Below are 25,452 nucleotides of genomic sequence, written 5' to 3' on the forward strand. Positions count from 1 at the left end.
AGAGAGAGAGACAGAGAGAGAGAGAGAGAGAGTGACAGAGAGAGAGAGAGAGAGAGAGAGAGAGAGAGAGAGAGAGAGAGAAAGAGAGAGAGAGAGAGATTCTCGGAGTGGTCATAATTATAATGTAGTTGCAGTTGACTTGGAGTGTGTGGAATGTTCAGGGCATGGGTTTGCAGAAGCATACACTGTGCTGTCCAGTCATGCATGCCCTGATCCAACCCTTGCTACAATAACTCTTGAATACAATGTGAACAGGGCCAAATGAGGTCCTGAAAGCCCTTTAAATACTTTAAATGATCATGTTCCATGTTCCTTTGTGCTGAGATGTGCATGAATAGCTCAGAAGATAATTCACACTTGTCTAGGGCTTTAAGGTTTCCAAAGTATTTTCTTTACAACCACCCTTTTGAGGTAGGTCATGGAAAGGTTATTGCCCACCATTTTTACAAATAAACCAAGGGTCTAGAAATGGTTAAATGACTTGTCTGTGGTCAAATATGTTTAGAGCCAGAATGTGAACTCTGACTCTAAGTTTAATATTCTTTCTTCTATATCATGTATAGTACCAGGAAATAAAAAAGTGAAAGTTCAGCAGAGAACACCTAACAAACTGAAGTGGAGTAGAGGGTGGGGCATAGAAGAGGGAGAGAATCCTTCTATCTGGAGTTAAAATTTACAGATGAGGCAGGGTTGTGCTGTAGCCAGCTCAAAATGGTTCAGAAGAGCTGATAGTTAAATTTTCAGTGTTCCCATTTACACCTTGGAAATAGGCAAATGCTACTCATCAGGGCTTGCTTTATTGTTTTGTAGATTGCCTAGACCTAAGAAAGTGATGAAGAAAGCATGATAATGCAGATTAAACTTAAAAGCATGTGATGGGTATACCTACAAATTCTTTTTGAAGAGACAGTTGCTAAACATTTATCAGCATACCACTGAGCAGAGGGGAATAAATAAAAAAGACCAAATTATGGGAGCTCTTGAATACCAGGCTGAGGACATTGGACTTTTTTCTGTAATTAGTCTGTCAGTAAACATTTATTAGGAACCTACTGAGTGTTAGCCACTGCTAGGGATATAAGTACAAGGAAAAGTAAAAGTAAAAGGAGATAGAAGTGCAAGTAAGAAGTAAAAGTACAAGTAAAAGGAAAAGGGGAAAAAAAAGACAATCCTTTCCCCCAGGGAGCTTACGATGTAACATGTAACGAGGGGCGACAACATGTCATAGAAAGAAGCTTAAAGGCAGGGTTGGGGTTGGGGAAAGGGGGAAGGTACTTGATGTAGGGGCATGCTAGAGAAGTCCAGTGGGAAATGGGGAGAAAACAGGGCTGAGGCCCCTCCTTAAATAGGGGCTCTGCAGCCCACGTTCCTGCCCTCTAACCAGAACCTCCAATTAGAAGGACAGAGGGTAGTGATGAGACTTGAGTTAATACCAAGGCTGATTCAGTCTTGCAGGATGATGAAATTGTCCAATGATGAGATTCTTGGGGAAGGAAGGCATGATGGAGAAGTCCATAGAAGTCCAAATAGGCAATGGGGAGCTGCTGAATGTTTTTGAACTAAGGAGTGACATGATTAGATTTGTGCACTGGGGAGATTACCCTGGCAGTGGTAAAAAGGATGGATGGGATGGAGTTGGAGTCAGAGAAGAGGTAAGTCCAATTAGGAGACTATTTCATCATTTCTATGAGGAGTAATGAGGGTAGCAGATTGTAAAGAGGGTGAAAAGGAAATGTATGGTTATTTTTTAAGAGGGGTTTTGATAGAATTCCTTTTGATGGATTTTGAACTGAATGAATGGTTTGCTCCACCCCCACTCCCATCCCCACCCCCATCCCAAAGAGGTGATTAATGATGGATGTAACTATGGAGGGAAGTGTTTAGTAGAATGCTCCAGAACTTTGGTTTTTGGCTCTGTTTTGCTCAATGTTTATTGGTGACTTGGAGGAAAGCATAGGTGGTATGCTTGTTAAGTGTGAGGGTAAATAAAACAAAACTAAAAGAGATAGCCGTTGGGTTGGGATGACAGAAAGGGCATAAAAAAAAGATTTTGACATGATAGAAGAATATGCTAATGACAGTAAAATAAATGTACTAGCAAATAAATGTAAAGTCCTGTATGTGGGTCCAAAAAATTACCTGCATGAGTAGAGGAAGGGATAGTTTTAGTTAGATAGTGTTTCATGTGAAAGAGATGATAAACTCAACAGGAGTCAGTAATATGGGATGGTAACTCCAAAAGCAGCCATAGTCATGGGACATTGTGTTCAGAATGAGGCAGATTCTTATCCTGTTTTACTTTGCCCTGGTCAGCATAGCTGTATATTGAGGGCATCACATTTAAGGAAGGATATTTGACAAGCTGGTGTGTGTCAAGGTGAGAATGATCAAGATGGTAAAGTGATTTGAAATGATTAAAATGGGGAGTAGTTGAACAAACTGGGGAAGTTTAACCTGCAAAAGAAAAGACTTAGGGAAAATATTATTTCTGCATGCAGGTTTTTGAAGGGTTGTCATGTAGAAAATAGATTAAATTTATTCTGTTTGACCCTAGAGGGTAGGAATAGGATTAATAGGAAAGTGGATTCCAGCTCAATATGAGTAACAACTGCTAGATAATTACATGGAATTGGATGGCATGGGTGATGTTGGAGGCTGGGTGACCCCTTCTAGGTGACATTATAGATGAGATTAATGATTTCTATCGGGGCTTGGACTAGATAACTTCTGAGGATACCTCCTAACTTTATGATTCTGTGAAATGCTTTTACAATTGATTGGATGTGGGGGGTGGAGAAGGAGAAGGCATTGAAATGACTGGAAAAATGATGATTACATTAAAACAGGTGTTTTTAAATTTTTTTGTGACATGGACCTCTTTTCAGAATGTTTTTAAATGCAAAAATAAAATGCATGAGATTACAAAGGAAACCGATTATATGGAAATAAAATACAGTTCTCAAGAATTAAAAAGAATTTCTTGACTCGAGGTTAGGAATTCTTGCATTAACAGAAAATGATAGGAGAGAGGAGGCAGCTAGTGACTCAGTGAAAAGAACTCTGGTCCTGGAGTTAGGAAGACCTGAGTTCAAATCTGACCTCAGAGACTTACTTACTGTATGGCGCTGGGCAAGTCACTTAAGCTCTGTTTGTCTTAATCCTCTGGAAAAGGAAATGACAAACCATTATTGTGTCTTTGCCAAGAAAATCACATAGACAGTATGGTCTGTGGGGTCATGAAGAATTGGACAAGACTAAATACAACAAACAAAAGATTTCGATAGTAAAGATGGTGAGTTTGATTTTAGACATGCTAAATTTGAGGGGAAGGTAGGGTTTTTAGTTAGAGAAGTCCATTAGGTAGTTGGAGATATGGGTCTGGAGCTCAGGGGAGAGAATGGGCCTAAATATGGACAACTGGAGACTCATCCACCTAGAGGTGAGTGGATGAAAAGGAAGGTACCATACTTTTTCATGAAAGAGGTAGCTTTTACACAGTATCTGCTAAGTGCCGGGTACTAGGCTAGGCACTGGGGATATAAAGGAAAAAAAATCAGAAAATCCTGACCCTCAAAGACTTTATATTCTCTTAGAGGCATACAACATATTCACAGAGAAAAGGTGGCATCTCGGAGGCACTAGTAACTAGGGGAATTAGGAAAGGACTCTTGAAGGAGAAGATCATGCCTGTGCAAAGGTCTGACGAGAGAATGTTGTCAAGGGAATAACAAGGAGGCTGGTTTGACCGCAGTGTAGAATGCATGAGAGTAGTGATCAGTTTAGTGAATTCGGCTGGAGCACAATTATGATGGGCTTTAAATGTCTGAAAACCTTCCATTTTATAGAAAGACCTAAAGATGTGACACGGCATACCTGTGCATTAGGAATATCAGTGTATGGTGGATTGGAAAGGGGAAGGTCTAAACTAGGTGGGCTGAGTAGAGAGATGGGGAAAGATCTGAAAAATATCAGTTAGCCACTTAGCATTTATTGAGCACTTAATGTGTGCCAGGCACTGTGATAAGATCTTGGAATACAAAGAAAGGCAAAAGGCAGTCCCTGCTCTCCAGGAACAAAACTTGGCATGTGATTAGATGTTAGGGGTGACTGAGAATGAAGAGTCATGGAAGATTCCCTGGCTGACAGACTTGGGTGATGGGAGGAATATGGTGCCCTTGGCACAAATAGGGGAATGGGGAGAAGGAATACACTTAGGGGAAGAGAAAATGAGTTCCATTTTGGACATGTTGAATTGCATCCAGGTGGAGATGTCAGGCGGGCAGCTGAGGATTAGGGACTATTGCTCAGGAGAGAGTTGAAAACTGGGTATGTAGATATGGGGGTCACTTAAGTAGGCTCTCCATTAGAGCCTGTGAGATCAGGAAGCTAGAAAGAAGAGCAGAAAGAATCTTTGTTGTTCTGAGTGACAGAAATAACAATAGATTAAAAATACTCTTGTCCTAGTTATGGTTTGACTCCTAAGTGATGGTGTGACCTTTGGCAGGTCACTTCTCTCAGTTCTTTCACCTGGAGGTTCACTTTAATGATCTCTAAGATCTCTTCCAGCTCTCATAGAGGTCTATGATTCTATGCCTAGAGTAGGTATTAGACCCTGGTGAGAAATAGTTTAAAAAGTCAAATATCTGTCAACCAGGATAAAATAGGGGTAAACCAGAAGGGAGTGTTTCAAAGGACCAAAGGGTGGGGAACATTAAGGATCAAGGAAACCAAAGGACTCAGAGTTGACACTAAGTGGAGGTGCTAAACCAGATATAACAAGCTTGTTAAGGGTAACTTTTAGTTGAAGAATTCTTTATGCACTGTTGGATAATGGAAGTGGTACTGCCATTTTTGTGGTTTAAACATTTTTCTAAAGTCTCAAGGGGTTCTGTCTGATAGAAGAGGAATAGTCTAAGGCCAGGGCAATGAGTGGGCTATTTAATTTGCTTACAGCAGTGGTCAGATAGGCCTTAACTCTTAGGGCCATTTATTCCCACCAAGCTATCTGTTATTCATACATGACCATTGAGGTGACTGGAGAAAGGCAGGGATGGGATTGCCTTCTGGAATCTTGGATGGCTAGGGATTGGGGAAAATCGTGAAGCTGTAGAGTATTCTTAATCTGGGATCTATCATACATCTCATGTCAAGAAGCTCTTATTTATCCCCCAGAGGATCTGTGGATAGATTTCAAGGGCTCTGTCAGCTTGGAGGGTAAAAGTTACATCTTCATGTCAATATAATGGGTTTCCATTAATTGCTGACACATTTTATTTTATGCATTTAAAAACTCTGAGAAGGGACCCAAAGGCTTCCATGACATAAAAAATTCAAGAATTGCTCTTATGGTATATTCATTTGAGATAATTTTCCTTCCGTAGGTAAATTTAACCATAACAAAGTCCAGGGTTGACATGGGGGTGGCAGGCAGGAGATAAAAGGCTAATAGCAAATAGAGGCAGTACCATGTAATGGTGGACAGCTAGGTGGTACAATGGATGGAGCAAAGGGCCTGGAGTTAGGAAGACCTGAGTTCAGATCCAGCCTCAGATACTTACTATATGTGTAATCCTGCGTAAGTCACTTAACCCTCTTTGCCTCAATTTCCTCATTTGTAAATGAGCTGGAGAAGGAAATGGCAAAACCACTTCAGTATCTTTGCCAAGAAAATGCCAAATGGGGTCATAAGGAGTAGGAAACAACTGAATAATCATGTAATGGCAGTAACACTGGGCTGGGAGTTAGGAGATCTGGGTTCTAATCTTGACTCTAAATGACCATGGGAAAATAACTTTTCCTCTGATGGTTTTGGATTGCCTGTATTTAAAAGGAGAGGGTTGTAATATATCAACCCATCAATAAGCATTAATGTGTTCCAGATGCTGTGTGCAGAGATACACAATAACTGATGTCTTTAGGTCTCTTCCAGATCTGAAATTCTATGATTTTATGGGGTCACCAGTTGATTTCATCCTCCGCTCCTGATATGCTCTTGGGGAAGTGGCTTTGCTGTAAACCCTCTGACTTGTTAAGAATAAGATTCATCAAATTTGGCAAAGCAAGAGGGTATATTTGGAGGGCTCTTTGCATGCCCATAGAGTAAGGACTGAGAGAAAGGAGGAAAAATTTTGGTTTCCTCTCTTCTTCCAGGAGTTCTCACATTCAGGCAGTAGTGTGCTGGTAATTGTTTAACAACTGACTCAGAAAAAGGACATACTTAAAAAAAAAGACATTTTCTCCATCACTTTCTTAAGTCTAGACAATCATCAAAATAATAAATCAAGCCTTGATTCATAGCATTTGTCAATTTCTTAGGTATAAATGCTTATGCTGAAAATTTTACCATAGGCTCTGGTAGAAGCTTGTTTTACAAGCCCACTCTGGTCAGGACACTGAGAAGCGCACTCATCCTTCCTCCACCAGCCTCCATAGGAAGGTCCAGGGTGGGCTACCACAGACTGGAGCCCTGGAAGTACCCATTCACAGTTTAGTATGTAGTATGAACCCCAACTGTGAATCTAGAGAACATGATACTTGAGTTTGGTTCCTAGTTGAACTGTTACGGTGGGCGAAAGATGAAATGACTGGGGAAACAAAGTTGTATCTTCTGAGCATATCAGTTTATTAAGTAATGCATTCCAATTGCCTCAGCTTAGGTCTGTAACTCTTGAGTACAGTTGTTTTTCTATATTAAAAACAACTGATCAAATAAGGTCAATTAATTAAAAGAAAACAATACAATATTAGGTAATATGATTTCTAATTGGTCAAAAGATTAGGGATTTTCCAAATTGGGAGGGGGAGAGTGAACAGCTGTAATTCCCTGAAATTAGAAAAGGAGGTATCCCACTCTCTACAGTGTCTGTAAACAGTCAAAGGAACATGTTTCCTTCGATTAACTTAACTGATTACTCAGTGTGGGGCCAGTTTCCAGATAAGCCATGTGGGTTTCTTGAGATGTTCAATTGTGAGAAAACTCCTTGCATCAGCCTTTGGATCTGACTTGGTTTCTGGTCAGCATAACCTAGGTCTTTAGTTAAGGGTCTCTAAGTAGCAGGTAGAAGTGGTCCAGATTTCCAGCCACATAGGGCTAGGTTCGAACAATGAAACCAAATTTTCTCTTAATTCCCACAACTGAATAACATTTTCTCATAGCACAGAAGTTGGACCCAGGGTTCAGGAACCTGCAGCCTTAAAGCCATGTGTGGCCCTCTAGGTCCTCAAGTGTGGTCCTTTGACTGAATGGACTAGGACCATAAATGAATAGAAGTGAAATAGAAGGAATTAGTTCCAGAACTAAGTCACAAGATGGTATCAGTGTGGTTTACTCAGTTCCCACAATTAACCACTTGTTTCCCCAGTCCCCTCAATTCCCTTACTGGGGAGGCATGGGCATCTCCCTTCCCTTTCTAGCTCCTCCTATCAGTTAAACAACATGATTCCTCCATGGAGAACTTTGTTTCTTTAGGTGGAAAACCTTGTTGATTCACATGGTAGAGATCAAGAACTGTGGTGGTGATAGTGATGGTGGAGGTAGATGGACGTGGAATGAACTTTTCCACTTTGGAGCTGATGAGCTGAAGCTGGTACTGATAAATAAACAGACATATTTCTCAGGATCTGACCATTTGGAAGTGAAGCTTCCATCCTTGATTATCTTCCCAATACAAGCCTTGTGCCTTAGCCACTCATTTGTGACTTTCTTAGGACTACCATTTCCTGTCTCCCCTTCAATGCAGGGAGCCCACCTGACCTTGCCTCAGTATCATTTAAAGCTTTGACATGGAATCTTGGGAAAGAGGCTCTGCCAGAGCTCACAGGGACTGGCCCCAAATTAGAACTGGTTCATTGATTCGCTGTGAGGAACACCTTTGACAGGTCTAATACATCACTGGGGTGATATTTAGCGGACTCTGCCATGCCATCTTATTAAATGTCACTAACGATAAAGTGTCTAAGCCTCTCCTAAGATCAAGGCATCCGAAGAAACCTCTGATTACACATCGACAGTTCCTTGTTGGAGCTTGGGGGTGGGATGGGAAGTCCAAGCCAGAAAGCAGAGCTCAGGTCCAACATCCTGCATGAGGCCTTTTCATATCCTTCCCAGTGGTCAGCATCACCACTGAAAATTATTTTGTCTTACATTGGATGTACTTGTATTTGTTTATTTGTGGATATGTTGTATCTTGGCCTATTCTCCTCTCAATCGTCTCCTCTCCCCCCCCCCCATATCTAGCACAGTACCTTACACACAGTAGATTTTTAATGAATATTTATTGAATTAAATGCTATGACTTACCCATCTCACTACTGAGCTTTCATGCTTACTGACTACAAATGGAATATGAGGAAAAGGGGTAAGGATGTGAGGTGGTTGGTTACCTCTAATTCTAACCAGTTTTAAGGTTTAGTTCCCCCAATCAAATTTTAGCTGGCTCATGGGTCCATGTGATCTTGGGGTCCCAGATTCATGTTAAATCAGTGGTAGATCCTAGGAAAGGATCCTTTCATGGAAGGATTTGCAATCTGAAATCTTGGAAATTCAGGGAACCCTTTGGATTTAGAATGTGACTAGGAACACTGGAGTGACTTCCTTTGGGCCCACAAGCTTCTCCAACCTCCAGTTCTATCAGTGCAAGACCTATTCAAGAATGACTTTTGTTTTCATTTCACCTTAGTCCAATGAACAGTTATTAAACACTTGCTGTGTGCAAGGCACTGTGTTAGATACTGGATATACAAATTGAAAATTGCATTGAAAACAGTCCCTTCCTTTAAGGGGTTTATATTCATATGTAGTGATGGGCATTGAAGGGTGGAGCATTTTCCATAAACAATGCTTCTTAAGATCCCATTTAGGATAGGCCTTTGGAAATAAATGACTTATTTTTCTCAGCGGGCCAAAGGTGCAAGATTTATGAACAATTCAGTGCTGGCCCAAACACCACTTCCTGGCATGCTATTTTTTAAAAAATACCAGCCACCACAGATGAATATAAATAGGACTCCAACCAAGGGAAAGCCTCATGTCTCTCTGTAGGACAAGAAGGAGGTGAGTGCAGGGATTAGTGTCTTCAGCAATGGAATCAGGACTCCTAGGTAACCGAGAGATGCTCTTAGGAATCCTGTGTTTGACTCATACTCTGCTGGGTGGTACTCTGAGGCTGCCTCTTGTCTTCTTACAGAATGGCTTGGCTGTTGTAGGTTGAGTTCTAGAAGGAAGACGTCCTGCTGGATATTTTGATGATTAAGTGCTAAATTATATGGTACAGATTCTAAGTGCTTTGGGAAGAAGTTCAGAGAAGGGGGAGATCATTGAGTTCCCGAGTGGTTAAGAGGCTTCATTGAGGGAGTAAGACTTGAGATAGGCTGTGAAGGGTGGGTGATTTTGGGAATGAGAGAGAGGAAGTCATTCCAAACAGATGGAACAACATACATGATGACATTGCAGAAGGAATGAGCTTAGTATATTAATGAGACACTGAGGATGCACCCCTGCCTGGAAGAGAAGTGTGTACTGTATATGAGAGATGAAGTTATACAACCCTGGAGTCAAGAAAAGCTGGGTTTAAATCCCACTTCAGACACTAATAAGCTGTGTGACCCTGGAGAACAAGTCACTTAAACTCTCTGTGCCTCAATCTATGATTCTCAAGACAGATTCTTAGGGCAGAACCAGGGGTAGAGGGTGGGGGTGGAGAAAAGCCTATGTAGACTCCCCTTACCTCCTCATTTCTGGAACAGTGAGCTACCTGGGACATTCTAACTCTGTCCTTACTTTTTTCACCTTTGTGTCCTGCTTTGGGCCTTCAGAAGCCCCATATAAAGTTAGACACACACCACACCCAGAAATAACTGGCCGTGTAACCTTGAGCAAGTTACTTAACCCCAACTGCTTAAAAAAAAAAGTTAGACACAGACTATTTATATTTATGTAAGCCTTGGTAGCCATAAATTCCTTTATATGCACATCTCATTTGATCACCATGACAATCCTGTGGGGCAGGTAGTATAAATATTCCTATTTCACAAATGAGTAAACCAAGGCCCAGAAAGGTTGAAGTGATTTACCCATAATCACATAGCTAATAACTGTTGGAGCTTAGAATAAAACCCCAGGTCTCCTATTCTAAGCCCACAGCATTTCCTACTCTATTTTGTTCCTTCTAACCAGAAGCCTCCTAGATCATAGTGTGCCTTAAATCAATGGAGGCCACTTGCCCAGGGCTTGGAGAACAACTCACATCCCAGGCTGATGGAAGACAAGAGATACAGAAGCCACGTGACCTGAAGAGAAGACTTTTGTGCCAATGATTCAGGAGACAATGAAAGGGAATTGGGGTGGTGATGGGGAAGCAGTTTCTATTGTGAATGGTAAGGCAAACAGTGAAGGGCATTTTTTTTTTTTGCCAGGAAGTTGGCTGTACAACAATAACAAGCTTCCACTAAGCACCTGCTCTGTCTCTGTATCCTCCTTGAACTCACTTGTGTTCCCCAAGTGTGTATTTTTCTGTTCATGACCGCTGTTTGTGTCCCCTAATCCTGCTGATGTTGGGTATATTTGAGGGAAGTTGCTTCCCAGGTTTCTGAGGAGATGTTTTGCTGTTTCTTTTCTTACTTTGCCACTTCAGTAAATGTCTTTGCTTTGGGCTAATTGTGTCCTCTTTCTTACTGGTGATTGAAAGGTAAACACATCTGTGTGGGTCTCTGAGTTATAGTGTTAGGAGTGCAGACCCACAGAATACCTTGAACCTGGGTTAGTGATTTCCCTAGTGGATACAACCTGTGAATTCAAATGCAGGGGCTGGGGAGTTTTCTTGGTTTTCATTGGGGGGAGTTCAAGTCCAAAAGGGGCACAGCCTGTAAACTGGGCATACAAAGACTAAAACAGCATAGAAAATAATGCATACTAAGATAAAGAAATAAAAAATATAAAAATGTAAACACAAAATAATTTTGAGTGGGAGATAACACTGATGACTGAAGATGAGGCAGGGGAGGATGATCTGAAAAGTCTTGCCTAGTAGGTGCCATTTGAACTGAGCCTTTAAGGGAGCTGGGTTTACCAGGGCTAGAAGTGAGGAGGGACTGTGTTCTAGGCATAGGGGACAGCCTGTGTAAAGGTATGGGACTGTACAGGGAACAGGAATAACAAGACAGCCCATTTGACTAAACTGTCCAATGCATGAAGGGGAGTATTATGAAATCAGCCTGCAAAGACAGGTTGGAATCAGATTGTGAAGGACTTTAAAGGCCAAAAAGGAGTTTGTATCTTCCTGGAGAAAATAGGGAAGCACTGGAAATTCTTGAGAAGGTGAATGGACTTTCCAGTGACCAATTTGGCAGCTGTGTGTTAGATTAGAGAAGAGAGATTTGGGGCAGGGAGTCCAATTGTGAGGCTATTGCAATAATTCAGGTGAGAGGTGATAAGGGCCTCAATAAGGAAGGTTGTGGTAACAATAGAGAGAAGAGAGAGACACCAGCGAAATTACAGAGGTAGAATCAACAAGACTTGGCAAATGATTAAATCTGGAGAGGTAAGAATGGAGGATCACTGAAGTAGTGAACAGCTGGATGGAAGTAGGGGAGTCAAGAAAAAGGTTGGGTTTCAGGGGTGGGGGTAGGGGATGATAATGAGTTCCATTTTGGACATGTTGAGTTTGAGATTCCTGTAGAGTGAACAAAATATTAGATTTGGAATAGAAAGACCTAGGTTCAAATGCTGACTCACTTATTAGTCATGTGATTTGGGGCAAATCTCTTAACCTCTTTGTACCACAGGTTTTTTTTTTTTAATTTTAAATCTGTATAGTGATTCTTGTTCTACTGGCTTTACTGGGTTGCTATGATAAAGATAAAGTGAGTAAACCATTTAGTAAATTGTATTTGTTTGAGTGTGATATTTGTTGATTTGGGTCACTTTCTTAAGAATGAAAGCATTAAGCATTGGTCTTTAGGGAGAATACGGCTTCCTTGTATCTTCTTGTGGAAAAAAAACCCCAGCTTGGGGGTACTAATAGAGTCACTGAACATACCACATACTCTTTAGCAATTTTCCAAGATCCCAAGTAAAATAAAACAGAAAACACAGGAGATGGATAAGTATTGGGCAATGACTAAAAATGAATTTAGGATTACAATATTATCAGTGAGAGGGTTCCAAGGAGGGACCATCAGGCCTGTCAGAGAAGACTAAATAGGGTATATGCTCCCCCTACCCATGACTATATATTAAAGTATAATCCCTGAAAACCAAGAAAACAGAAGTAGTTTTAGGGTATTTAGCTCTTACATTGCCCCTGTTTCTGGGTCCCTTCATTCCATTTCCTAAGCATTTTGTTTTTCTTGGGGGGCTTTAAATATATTAAGCAAGGATTATTCACTGATAATTGCTAATCTTCCTCTTGGGCAGCTAGTGGTGTAGTGAATAGAGTCAGGAGGACATGAATTCAGATCTGGTCTCAGATCTTATTTGCTGTGTGACCTTGGGCATATCACTTAACCCTACTTGCCTCAGTTTTTTTCATCTGTAAATGAGCTGGGGAAGGAAATGGCAAACCACTCCAGTATCTTTGCCAAGAAAATCCTAAATGGGGTCACAGAGAGTCAGATATGATAGAAATGATCGAACAATAACAATCTTCTCCTGGTTCCAGGAGGGCTGATTTGAAATTCCTCAAGAAATCTGCTAGCAATGCTTTCTGAGTGGCAACCAGTGAGCAAATAAAACTTGAGGGGCTGAGATAGCAGGGGTAACCAAGCCTCTAATTTTTCCTCACTGATGAGAAGAAGCAATTGGAGAAAATATGGACCTTTATTTTCTAATAATTGGGCTAAGAAGGTAGAGTGCTGAGTAGACAATGTGGGTTAACCCATGTGATACCAGGCTAACTTTTTCAGTGAAATATGATGCAAGAGGGGCGGCTAAGTGGCACAGTGAATAGAGTACTGGCCCTGGAGTCAGGAGGACCTGAGTTAAAATCCAGCCTCAGACACTTAACACAAAACTGTGTGTGACCTTGGGCAAGTCACTTAACCCCAAATGCCCTACAAAAAGCAAAAAAAAAAAAGAAATATGATGCAAGGCTTTCAGCTGAGAGAGTCAGGGTGGGGAATGAGGAGCAAAGGGAGGTTTGAGGAGAGATAAAAAGATTTAGAACAGTTGTGGTGAGTGGGCTAATAAGTCAATAAGGGAGATGTAAAAGGATTGTCTTGCCACAGTGAGGACCTAAGTGAGATGATGTAACACAAATTTAAAGTGGACCTCATTAGCACAGCTTTGTGATTTCCTACAGTTTCATTTACGCATTGGGGAATAGGAGTGAAGGCAGCAAACAGTTGGAATAATCCAGCCCCAATAGAATGTAAGCTCCATGAGGCAGGGAATTTCATTTTAGTCCTCGTATCTCCAGCACCTAGCAGAATTCCTGGGACATAGTAGGCATTTATAAATGTATGGTAAAATGATTTGAAAAATAGTCCCTGACCTCGAGATGTTTACATTTGACTCAGAGGATGTTCCATATACACAAATAAGAAAAAGAAGAGAATATTAACAACTTGATGGCTAAGGAAAGGTTGAAGCTTGAAGGAAGAGAAGGATTCAGACAAGTGGAGATATCCAGGGTGGGTTTTGCAGGCATGGCAAATGTGGAGCCAAATTACCAAATGACTTGTGTGAATGTAGGGAGGCCAGAGATGGGGTGTTGAATTCAGGAAACTGCTAGTGGTTTGGTTTGACTAGAATGGAGAGTTCATGAAGGGAGTAGTATGAAATACAGATAGAAAAGCACCAGCCAGTTTGTGGAGACCCTTAAAGGTCAAGCTAAGTAGTTTGTATTTATCCTGTAGGAAATGGGGAGCTACTGCAGACTTTTGGGCAGAAGAATTACATGGTCATATTTGTGCTTTAGGAAGATTAATGAAGGTTGGGCTTAAGAAGGAGAGAGACTAGAAGGAGGGAGAACAATTAGCAGGATATTACAGTCATCCAGCTAATTAGAGGTGATGGCCTGAACTGGGGTGGTGGCTGTAAGATGGGAGAAAAGGGGACTTAGGTAAGAGATGTGGTGGAGAATAGGATTCAATTGAATTCAACACATATATGAAGCACCTATCATTGGAGAGGAACTGTCCAAGGTTCTAAAGATACAAGGAGCTTTATAACTTGCTACAACATACACACAGATAAGATAAATACAAAGTAATTTCAGGAAGGTGAAATTGGCTGGGGGAATGGGGTTTGGTGGTGGTGACCAGAAAGGCTCTGCATAGGAATTGGCACTTGAACTGAAGCTTGAAGGAGCAGAGGCAGAGGTGCTAATAGGGTACTTTATAGGAAAGAAGGTAAGTCTGTTTATACAATGGCATGGAGATGGGAGATGCCATATCAAGTTGAAGTCCAGTTTGAGGAATGGAGGATTGTCAAGACTTGACAACCAATTGGACATTGGGAGGCAAAGTCAGGATGATTTTGAGGCTATGAACCTGGGTGACTGGGTTAGTAATGTTCTTATCAGAAGTTGGGAAGTTTGGAAGGGGATAGTTTTAAGAAGGAAGATAATGCCATTTTTAATGCATTGAATTTGAAATACATGTAGGACATCCATGAGAAAATTCATTCAGCAGGCAAATGATGTTGCATGATACAAATTTGGGAGAGTGATTGGGGCTAGAAATAGAGATTTTGGAGTCATCTACACAGAGGTGGCAGTTGAACTTATGGGAGTTGATGAGATCTCCAAGAGAGTGTATGTAAAGTCAGAAGAGAGCCTAGGATGGAGCTTTAGGGAGCATAGACTAAGGGTAGAAGAGAGGGATAGTGATCTGGCAAAGGAAACAGACATAGAAAGAGACTCAGGAGAGAGCAATGGTTCAGAAATCAAGGAAAGAGAGGATAATTAACAGCATCAAAAGCCTCAGAGAAGGCAAAAAGAGGGTGAGGACTGAAAAAAAGGCCATCAGATTTAGCAGTCAAGAGGTCATTAGTAACGTTGGTGCACTTTGGGTCAAATTGTGGGGTTGGAAGCTCTGAAAAGATTCCTAGAGTGAAGATGCCCATTAAAAAGTGGTGGTCATTAAAGAACCCTGCTATGTTATGGTACTTGAGGTTTACCTTCCCTCTCTATTCCTTGGGAATGGTGCTTGACTGCTCTTAATGAACGGAACTGGTTTGGTGAACCCAGGTTCGATTTTTTTCCAAGTTCTCAGGATATCCAGTTCTTTTTTTTTTTAAAGCAATTGGGGTTAAGTAACTTGATCAAGGTTACATGGCCAGGTGTTTCTGGGTGGGTGCTAAGTGTCTGAGCCCGGATTCGATCCCCAGGTCATCCTGACACTGGAGCCGGTGCTCTTACTTGCTGTACTGCCTGGCTGCCCCTATCCAGTTCTTCTTGGTTAAGTTCCTTGCCTTAAGTTCTTCTTGGTGTACTCATCATCATGTATTTGTCTCACCCCCTCTCCCCCTTTTGTGTAACTGATCTCTAGGAGATTGATGGAAGGGTTGAGGAGAGAATATTTGCCTGATCCTGTCTCTACACTCCCAGTCTCTTGCTTGATGAATATCTTCAGAAGGAAGAAAGCAGTTTCTTCCTTTCCTAGCTAATTGTGGATACCCTGATGTGTAAAGGAAGCAGGGAAGTAGCTCAAATCCTGGTCTTCTTCATCCTAGCTTGGTGTTCTTTCTTTCTTCTTTTTTTTTTTTAAAGTACTTTAATTATTTGCCTTTTTTTTGGAGGGGGAAGGTAGGGCAATTGGGGTTAAGTGACTTGCCCAAGTTCACACAGCTAGTTTTGTGTTAAGTGTCTGAGGTCAGATTTGAACTCAGGTCCTCCTGACTCCAGGGCCAGTGCTCTATTCACTATGCCACCTAGCCACCCCTTGGTGTTATTTCTATTACTTTATGCTGACCTAATATGAAAAGGGTTCATGGCACCTATGATTAAACCTTCTGATGCAGCTTATTATAGACCTTTTCAGAGGATTCTCAGAGGGCTACTGAAAAAAATTAAAGGATTTTGGTTTGAGACATCAGTTTAGGGTGGACTGGGGCCACAGAAAAGAAGAAAGGTGTCCTTGACTTGTAGAATCCATGACTACAGAGACTTTTGATTCCACCAGTGTTCAGGGCCTTGTGGTTCTCAGGACAGTATAGAAGGACCCAGAATAGGACTCCAAACTAGATAAGTATAAAACTCCCTGTTTTCCTTTTACCACCACTCTCCTTGCAAGCTCTCTGGGCTCTTTGGATTATTATCAGATTTCTCCCGTGGCTAGTAGAACCCAGCCATACCTTATCACCCAAAAATGTTGGCACCTGAGGGAACCTGGCCCCCTGGCAGCCTAGAAGTGGGCTGGGGTAGGGAGGGGGAAGAGGTGTGTGTCTGTTAGGGTTATTGACTCCAGCTCCTTTTCCTCCTGCCTCCTCTTGCCTCCTTTCCATCCATAAAGGATTAGGCAGGCATCTGTCCCCCACCCTTATATCAACCTCCTAGAGGTCAGTGGCAGAAAGGAGGGGAAAAACAGAAATGATGATGACTTTGATTTTTTTTTTTCTGTCCAAGCCCGAGGAGGGAGGTTGTTTTGCTTCCTGGACGTCAGTGGAGAATTCTCTGCCAGACAATCATCTCGGTGCTTTCATTGCTTTCTGCTGCTCCTCTAACTGCGCAGGGTCGGCTATTAAATGGTCATCAAACCTCAGCTTCCATCCCATCAATAGTCATAAACTTGGGGAGATAAAAGCCATCAGTTTTCCATTATAGCTGAAAGCAATACTGTAGATAGCTATTTTCTGAATGCTGCAGATAGATGTATTTTAACTAGTGCAGGGCTTCCAGCAGTCCCCAGCTCAGCCAGGGCCTGGCTTTGCCTGGGATAAACCGCCAGGTGGTTAAGAGGGGAGGGGCCCATCAAAATGAGCCCTCACTTTCTCTCTTTCCCCAGGGTCTTCCAGAATGACATCATAGAATTTTAGAGCCAGAAGGGATTTTAGAGATTATCTAATTCAGTGGTTCCCAACCTATGCCCTGTGGGCTCCTGGGGGAAAAGGTGAGAGAGGGCCCTGAAGGGCTTCATATCAAATTATACAGTTCCTTAATGATTGCATACTAATACTAGCTAGCATTTATATATTGCTTTAAGATTTGCAAAGTACTTTACAAATTTTATTTTGTTTTATCCTCATAACAACCTTGGAAGGTAGGTGCTATTATTATCCCCATTTTTCGGATGAGACAGACAGAATAAGTGATTTGTCTAGGGTCACACAGCTAGTAAGTATCTGAGGCAAGATTTGGACTTAGATTCTGCATCCATAATCCTCTATCTATGTACTATGCCACCTAGTTGCCTCTAAAAGTACAATTACTATCATAGAAGTTTATGACTTTTTTTTTTCCTAAAAGGAGACTCATTGGCAACTAAAGAATGGCAACTAATGATCTAGTTCTACTCTTCCTTTCCATTATACAGATGAGAAAGCCGAGGCCCAGAGATTAGAAATGATGTACCCAAAGTTAGCAGTGGGAGGGTTTTTTTTTTTTTTTGGTCCTTTGTAGTCTTGCAATCCAGATTCTCTGGCTTTATGGCAGATAAAGAGAGAGAAGACATCCTTCCCTCTCCCTGTCCCTCTCCCTGTCCCTCTCCCTGTCCCTCTCTCCCTCCTCTTCTTTTCATTTCCCCTCCTTTCTCTCCTCCCCCCTCTCCCCTCTCTTCTTCTTTCCCCTTCCCTCCTGTCCTCTTTCCTCCTCCCCATCCCACTTCTCTCCTCTTTCTTTCTCTCTGTCTCTATATATACATAGAGACACATATTACTTATATGCATACATATATTCTTAGGCAAAGAGAATAAACTATAAAGTAGTATGTTGACTATGTAACTACTCTCCAATATTTCTTCTGTTGTCATCAACTTGGAGGACTCCTCCCCTAGCCTTTGGGGCCTTTTGGACCCAAACAACCACATCAATCAATGAATCAGTGAATCAATTGATAGCCTGGTGTTTTTGAATACCCGGCACATGTTCTCAGTGTGTTGAAGAGTCAGGGCACACAGAGAGGATCCAGATGGTCCCTGCCCTCAAAAATGGAGTCTAGTTAGGGAGACAGGGCAGATAAAAATCAAAGAATACAAGGAAAGGTTAAACCTCAGGGGGTGGTACAGATAGGGAGAGCTATAATTTAGATGAAGGAAGATATCCTTGTGAGTTAGGGAAGTCAAGGAAGGTTTCTTGGAGTAGGCAAATTTGGACATAGGCCTTGAAGGATGTCAGATGGTCAACAAAAATGCCTGATAGTTCTATAGGTGCTTTAAAATCTTCGAAGTGCTTTATATATATTTGCTAATTTGTACCTCACAACAAGCCTGTGAGGCAGGGTGGGACAGGCTATCATTGTTCCCATTTTACAGAAGAAGAAACTGAAGCTTGGGGATGTTATGTGACTTGTCCATCATCACACAGTGAGTCCATGTGAGATGTAGAATTCAGATCCAGGTCAGCTTAATTCCCCGATCAGCTTTCTTCTGACTATACCATACTTCATCTCAGAGGGAAACAGTGGGAAAGATGAGCAAAGACATTCAGGGGTGTGCTGGAGTCAGTTCAAACTGATTCTTGAGAGGTGATTGTTAAATTTGTAGAGCCACCCTTTATTCCTTGGAAAGGAGCAAAGAGATTATCTAATTCAGTGGTTTCCAATCTATGCCCTGTGGGCTCCTGGGGGAAAGGTGAGGGAGGGCCCTGAAGGACTCCGTATCAAATGATGTAGTTCCTTAATCTGAATTTGATTTATTGTTCTGTTGAGTGTGGACTTAAGAAAATGATCAAGAAAATGTTAATAATGCAGATTAAACATAAAAGTGTGTCCTGCATACCCCCTTTCCAGAACTGGTTGTTAAATATTTACCACTAGCACTGAGAACATTCCAGGTGTGAAATAGGTGTGAGCAAAAGCAATGGAGGAGGGATTGAAAGGGGGATTGATAAAATAGGAACTGATTGCCATGTGGGAAGTTTGCTTCTGACTTGCTGTTGAATATGGCCAATATGCTTTCCTATCCCCTGAATTCTGGTGCAAAGGCAAATTGGACTAGAGCCTTTGCCCCTTCTCTCTTGGGGGGAGAATGGATTGTTTGATAGTTTTAATCAGTCAATTAACAAATATTTGTTAAGCACCTACTGGTCCTGTGCTAATCCCTGGGGATATAAAAAGAGGCAAAAGACAGTCCTTGCCCTCAGGGAATTTACAATCTAATAAATTCTCTGAGGATCCTAGGAATTCTCTCCTTGGCTCTATCCAAGGATCTGCCTTGAGGGCCAAAACATCTTACAGACCATTGGCTGAATTTTTCAGTAGCACAGTCTTGTTTGTACTCTATGTGAATGTTGTAATGTCTCCTTTATCATGTCTTACTTAGACATAGCTGGGTGATACAGGTGGGGCAGCTAGATTTCTTAGTGGATAGAGCACTGGGACTGGAGTCTAGAAGACCCAAGTTCAAATTTGCCCTCAGACATTTACTAGCTGTGTGACCTTGGATAAGTCACTTAACCTCTGCCTTAATCCACTGGAGAAGGAAATGGTGAATCACTCCGGTTTCCTGGCCAAAAAAATCCCGTGGTTCATGGGATCACAAAGATTCTGACACAATTGAACAACACCAGGGTAGAGTGCTTACTTTGGAGTCTGGAAGACCTGAGTTTGAATCCTGTCTCAGATTCTTACAAGGTGGGCAAATCACCTAACCTCTCTGAGTCTCAGTATCCTTATCTACAATTGGGATAATAGTGCTGATATTATGTGGTTGTTGTCAGGATTAAAGAAGTTAACTCATGTAAAGTACTTTTCAATCTGTTAAGTACTATATAAATGCTATTATTATCATTATTATTGTTAATTCAGTACCATTGGGAACAGGCTGTTTCACAGAAGCAAATTTTCCAGAAAAGTGAAGCTTATCATTTTATGCACTCATGTTAAAAAAAATAACTGTTTTAAGTGAAAATGTTTATAAAACATATTACACACTTCCCTGCCTTCTTAAGCAGACAATGCTGAACATAATTTAAGCTTGTCATGATGACTCAGGTTCATTGTTACTCATACCAGCCATTGTACTCATGATGTAATACAGCCACATCCTCAAGGGCTATTGAAGTGTGTACAATTGTTTGTCCTTGTGCTAAATGGCCCTAGATTGCCTTAAAAAAAAAAAAGTTCGGGTGTCTGCTTTGAATAAAATTTCTGTCTTTTTCTTGTCAGTTTTTTTTTTTAAATAGGTCTATCCCTCTATTTATTGGTTCTCATTTTTTTAGGGAGAAACCAAATAATCTGGCTTGTTAAAACAGTTTATAAAGTAAGAGTCAGGAAGCTGTGAATAAGAGCCACAGGAGCTCTTTTCTCCTGTGAGTGATGTGTGAAAGCTTTAGTGCCTGGATTTTGTGGCATCTAATTTGGCTGCTCGAAGTCTTTGTTGTTTGCTCTAAAGAAAGGTAGTGTTATGTGGTGGAAGGAACACAGTCAAGTCAATAAACATCTATTAAGTACCTACTATGTGCCAGGCTAAGCTCTGGAGGACATATAGCAGCAAAAGACAGTTCATGCCCTCAAGGAACAGTATAGTTAGAGGTAAAAGACCAAGTTTCCAGGCATGACTGCTCCATGTATGTGACCTTGGGCAGGGTGCTTCTCTCTCTGGATCTCCATTTCAGTTTTGTAAAATGATGGGGATTGGATTAGACGTGGAAAGATAGTGGAGTGGAGTCAGCCAATGAGCATTTATTAGTCACTTACTATGTGCCAGGTATTATTAACACTTGTTACCTGCCAATTAAACTCTGGTTATACAAAGAAAGGCAAAAATAGGGTCCTGCCCTCAGGGAGCTCACATTCTAACATATACACACAACTACATACAAGATGTAGACAGTGCAAATGGGAGGCAATCTCAGAGGGAAGGCATTAGCAGCAAGGGGTTGTAGAAGGGGTGGAGATCCTCTTTTGGCAGGTGGAATTTAATTGAGTTTTGAAAGAACCCGGAGAAACCAGGACATGAAGGCAAGAAGGGATGACAATGGATAGCCATCGAAGAGGTATGGAAACGTGAGATGGCTTGTCACACATGAAGAGCATCATTTTAGAAGGCCAGTGTCACCGAATTATATAGTACATAAGTGGTGCAGTGACAGAGTGCTGGACTTGGAGTCAGAAAGACCCGAGTTCAAAACTGACTTCAGATTAATATTTGGATTAGTAAATTTTAAATTTATTTTTCTTCTTAAAGCATAATTTGCAAATATGAAGTTATAGTTTGGTAGTTTCCCTTGAATCTTTAAATTAGTGTGGGCAGCAGGGTTTTTCACCAATATTGAAAGCAAACCAAAGGTATTTAATCATTCTCCTCACCTGTGGTTATTTTCCCAGACCAGAACTTCAATTTCAATGGTAAGGCCTACTAGTCAAGTAAGGTAAAAGCCCTTCTTGGCTCAAAGCAGTAAGAATAAAGGCGGAGGGCCAGATATAGTGCCCAGACCTTAGTTTGTCTGCTCTGATAGATTCCCCAGTGGGGAAACTTTTCTTTTCAAGGCACATTAGAATTTGCTCTGCATTGTAAAAAGAGAATTGCTTGATAGGCACTGAGAGGTTAAATAATTTGTCCAGGGTCACATTGCTAGTGTCTGTTAGGGGCAGATCTTGAGTTCACCCCACTTAGCCATCTCTCAACTTGTTGATTAAATTATAAAGCAAACTTTATGTTTGAAGGATGGTCTTCAATTCTTAAAAATGCTAGAGTAAGGAAAACTAGTTGGAGTATGAAAGAGAAACTGTGGTTACTGCAAGAACTTAACGTAGTTGCCAGTGTACTTCAGGAGGTGCTTGTAAAATACAGGTGTTCCAGTAAACTCCAGTGGCTCCCTATTACTTCTTGGAGCAAATATAGCTCTTTGCATCCTGGCCCTTTCCTACATTTTTCCAGTCTTTTTCACTTTGCTTCCTTCCATGGTCCAGTCATAAGCCCTATTTGCTGTTCATCACACACAATACTCTTTCTTCTCTATGCCTTGTCCTGGCTGTATTCTCGTGTCCAGAATTCTTTCCCTCCTGACCTCCATCTCTTAGGATCTCAGGTTTACTTTAAGACTCCACTCAAGTGCTACCTTTCCCAAGGGCCCTTTTCTCATCTGTCTATAACTTTCCTTGCTAAGGCTATATTATTTACTGTATATATATATCTTGTATATGCTTATTTATGTCTATGCTGCTTTTTCAATTAGAATGTAAGCTCCTTGAGGGTAGGGACTATTTTTTATTTTTCTTCATCTCCCTGACACTTAGCTCTGTGTCTTACACACAGTAAAACTTGTTGATTGATGATAGGGACTTCTACTAAACCATAGATTTGTGGGGTAGTTAGGTGGCAAAGTGGAGAGAGCATGGCACACATCCGTAGAATCAGGAATATCTGAATTCAAATGTGGCCTCAGAAACTTATTAACTGTGTAACCCTGGGCAAGTCACTTAACCCTAATTGCTTCCAAAAAAATAATAGATTCAGTCCTGGAAGATTCAGTGCTAAGAGGAGGAAGAGATTTAGCAAGATACAAAATATGAAACTCATGCTGTTGAAATATTAAACCCAGTAAAAGTCTCGCTTGGTTACCATTAGTATTTTGTTATATTCACTTGGCTTACACTATCGTTATTGATGGGGATGTATTGGTAAATGTTTAAAAACAGATTCCCCCCCCCCCAAAAAAAAAAGTATGTGCCACACAGTTTTAAGTTTAATGATAGTTACTAATATTTACTCCATCACTTTTTAAAGTTGAGACAATCAACAAAATCAAAATAATAAAATAATAAATAAATCAGCAAAATAAATAAATAAAGCATTTACTGATTTCCAAGGTGACAGTGGAAAATTTAACAGTTGGCAGTTAATCAGTTGGAGCTAGGTTCAGCCCACTCCTGGCTACTGAACCCCATTTTCAAAGTAGTTAGAAAAGAACCCTGGTAGTTTTCTGTTCCCAGGGTTAAGTAAGCTTATCTGAGAAACAGCTGGATTTATGACTAAAAAAGGGAGGTTGAATAAAGGGCATTATTGTGATATGTCATCAGACAAAGAGATGGAGATCATAATTTTGCAGTCACTAAAGCTTTTTAAACTACACTTCCAAGTGGTGTTAATCCCCAGCTAGTAAGTAGTAACTTATTGAAGATTACTAGGAAGGTGGCATGGTGCTCCCTCCAGCATGGTGGAAAAGCTGCCAGAATTTGGAGTCAGAGGACCTTTGCTACCTACCCCACTTATGTGATCTTGTTTTCTCAGCCATAAAATGAAAGTGTTATACTTGGTGCCTTTTAAGTTTTCTTTCAGCTCTAAACCTATGATCTAAAGAGATTCTGCAACTGTAGTCTTTGGCAGTAACCAGGGAGGTAGCAAGAGGTTAAATAGCTCCTTTAGGTCCCACAACCAGTATGTATCAGAGACAAGACTTGAACTCAGGACTGTTTGAACCTAGATTCTGAGGCCAGCTCTCCTGCCACTATATCATGTTGTATTATAATAATTATTATTATATTAACAATATAATTTCTTTACTAGCTATTTTATTTTATTGTTGGTTTGGACCTGCAATTTCATTAGGGTAGGGAGTTCAATTTGGGGATCTTGAAAATTTTAGCAGCCTTTCCAGGGCTACCTCCTTTAACTTTTTTTGTTTTTTGGATGGGGGAAGGCAGGGCAATTGGGGTTAAGTGACTCGTCCAAGGCCACACAGCTATTAAGTGTTAAATGTCTGAGGTCGGATTTGAGTTCAGGTCCTCCTGACTCCAGGGCCTGTGCTCTATTCACTGCACCACCTAGCCGCCTCTACCTCCTTAACTTTTACTTGCATTGGTGGGTTGGATCCCCAGAGGGTAGTGGACTACTCCCTTTAAGATTCTAGGGGTAACCTTGAAGGATCATGGCTTCTGGTACTTTTGCTAATGAGCCTCCATCTGATGTGCTCCTCATTGATTATTAATTAGTCAGCCAGGATTAATTAGTTTTCAGAAAGAGTATTTACTAAGACATTATAATAAGAATGGTAAGTACCAAGCCAATTCCTGCAAAAGTCTGAGGCACACTTCTCTCTTAGTTACACACAGGGTCTATGGGGGAAGTAGACTCAAAGTGAGAGAGGAAAGGGAGGAAACACTCATTATTAACTGCTTACTAGGCATCAGGCACTGCACTAAGTGCTGGGAATACAAAGACTAGCAAAAAGAAGGACAGACAGTCCCTGTCCGCAATGAGCTTGCATTCTAATGGGGGAAGATGATAAATAAAAGGGAAATGAAAAGGGGAGAAAGAGAGGAACTGGTGTTGGAGGGTGGAAGGAAATGAGTGTGTGTGTATGTGTGTGTGTGTATGTGTGTGTGTGTGTGTGTGTGTGTGTTTTCTGTGTAGAGGAGGAGGAGTAACAGAAGAGTGAAACTTTAAAAGAGGGAGTGATTTTACATGTAATTCTGGCTGATTAATAATTAGATCCTTCTGGGGAGGTTGGCAATTGGATAGTCACTATGTATGTTTTGAGTCATATATGTATGAGCCTGTGACTGAGGAGGAACCACATGTTAGCATGGAAATCAGAGCTGTGACTAGGATTTTTGGCATCTGGGGCAAGAGGCAGGAAAGGTGGTACAGGGTTATATTGTTTTTTTGGGGGGAGGAAGGTTGAGAGGACCCAGTCAATCAATACACATTTATTAAGCATCTGTTATGTACCAGCCACTGGGCTAAGCACTGGGGATACAAGGAAAAAAAGGGAAAAGACAGTCCTTTCCCTCAAATAGTTCACAGTCTGATGGGGGAGACAACAAACAAACAAATACATACAAAACAAGCTATATTCAGGATAAACAGGAAACAATGAAGAGAGGGAAGATGATCAGATTTAGAGGGGTTAGGAAAGGCCTCCAGTAAGAGATGGGGTTTCATTTGACTCAGAGGAAGCCAAGGGGGTCTGCAGTCTGCAGAAGCAGAGGTAGGAGAATGTTCCAGTCATGGGGGGCAGCTGGAGAAAAAGCTTGGAGATGAAGTGTCTTGTTCATGCAACAGCCAGGAAGCCAGTGTCTGGATCAAAGAGTACCTGGTTGGGGCTAAGGTGTAGGAAGAGTGGAAAGGCAGAAGGGGGCTAGGTTATGAAGGATTTTGAATGAGAGGATTTTGTATTTGATCTTGGAAACAATAAGGAGCCACCAGAATTTATTGATTGGAGCTGTGTGCGACATAATCAGACTTGAGATTTAGAAAATCACTTCAGTGACTGAATGGAAGCTGGATTGGCGTGGGGAGAGACTTGAGGCAGCACACCAGTGACAGGCTAGGACACAGGGAACATGGAGTTTCCCTCTGGGGCTCTTTTGGTAGATTTCACTCTAAGCCAAAGCAACAAGAATTTGCAAAGTGTT

The 25,452-nt window shown here is 41.3% G+C and overlaps 1 protein-coding gene across 6 annotated transcripts in view; it reads left to right on the forward strand.

The window, feature by feature from the left end:
* Positions 1 to 25,452, forward strand: part of GFRA2 (GDNF family receptor alpha 2) — a 102,984-nt gene that overhangs the window by 37,029 nt on the left and 40,503 nt on the right. The window lies entirely within an intron of this gene.

The sequence above is a fragment of the Petaurus breviceps genome, unplaced genomic scaffold (assembly GCF_028583685.1).
Source record: "Petaurus breviceps papuanus isolate PSGF00001 unplaced genomic scaffold, PetGlider_PUasm1.0 90919, whole genome shotgun sequence".
Classification (NCBI taxonomy): domain Eukaryota; kingdom Metazoa; phylum Chordata; class Mammalia; order Diprotodontia; family Petauridae; genus Petaurus; species Petaurus breviceps.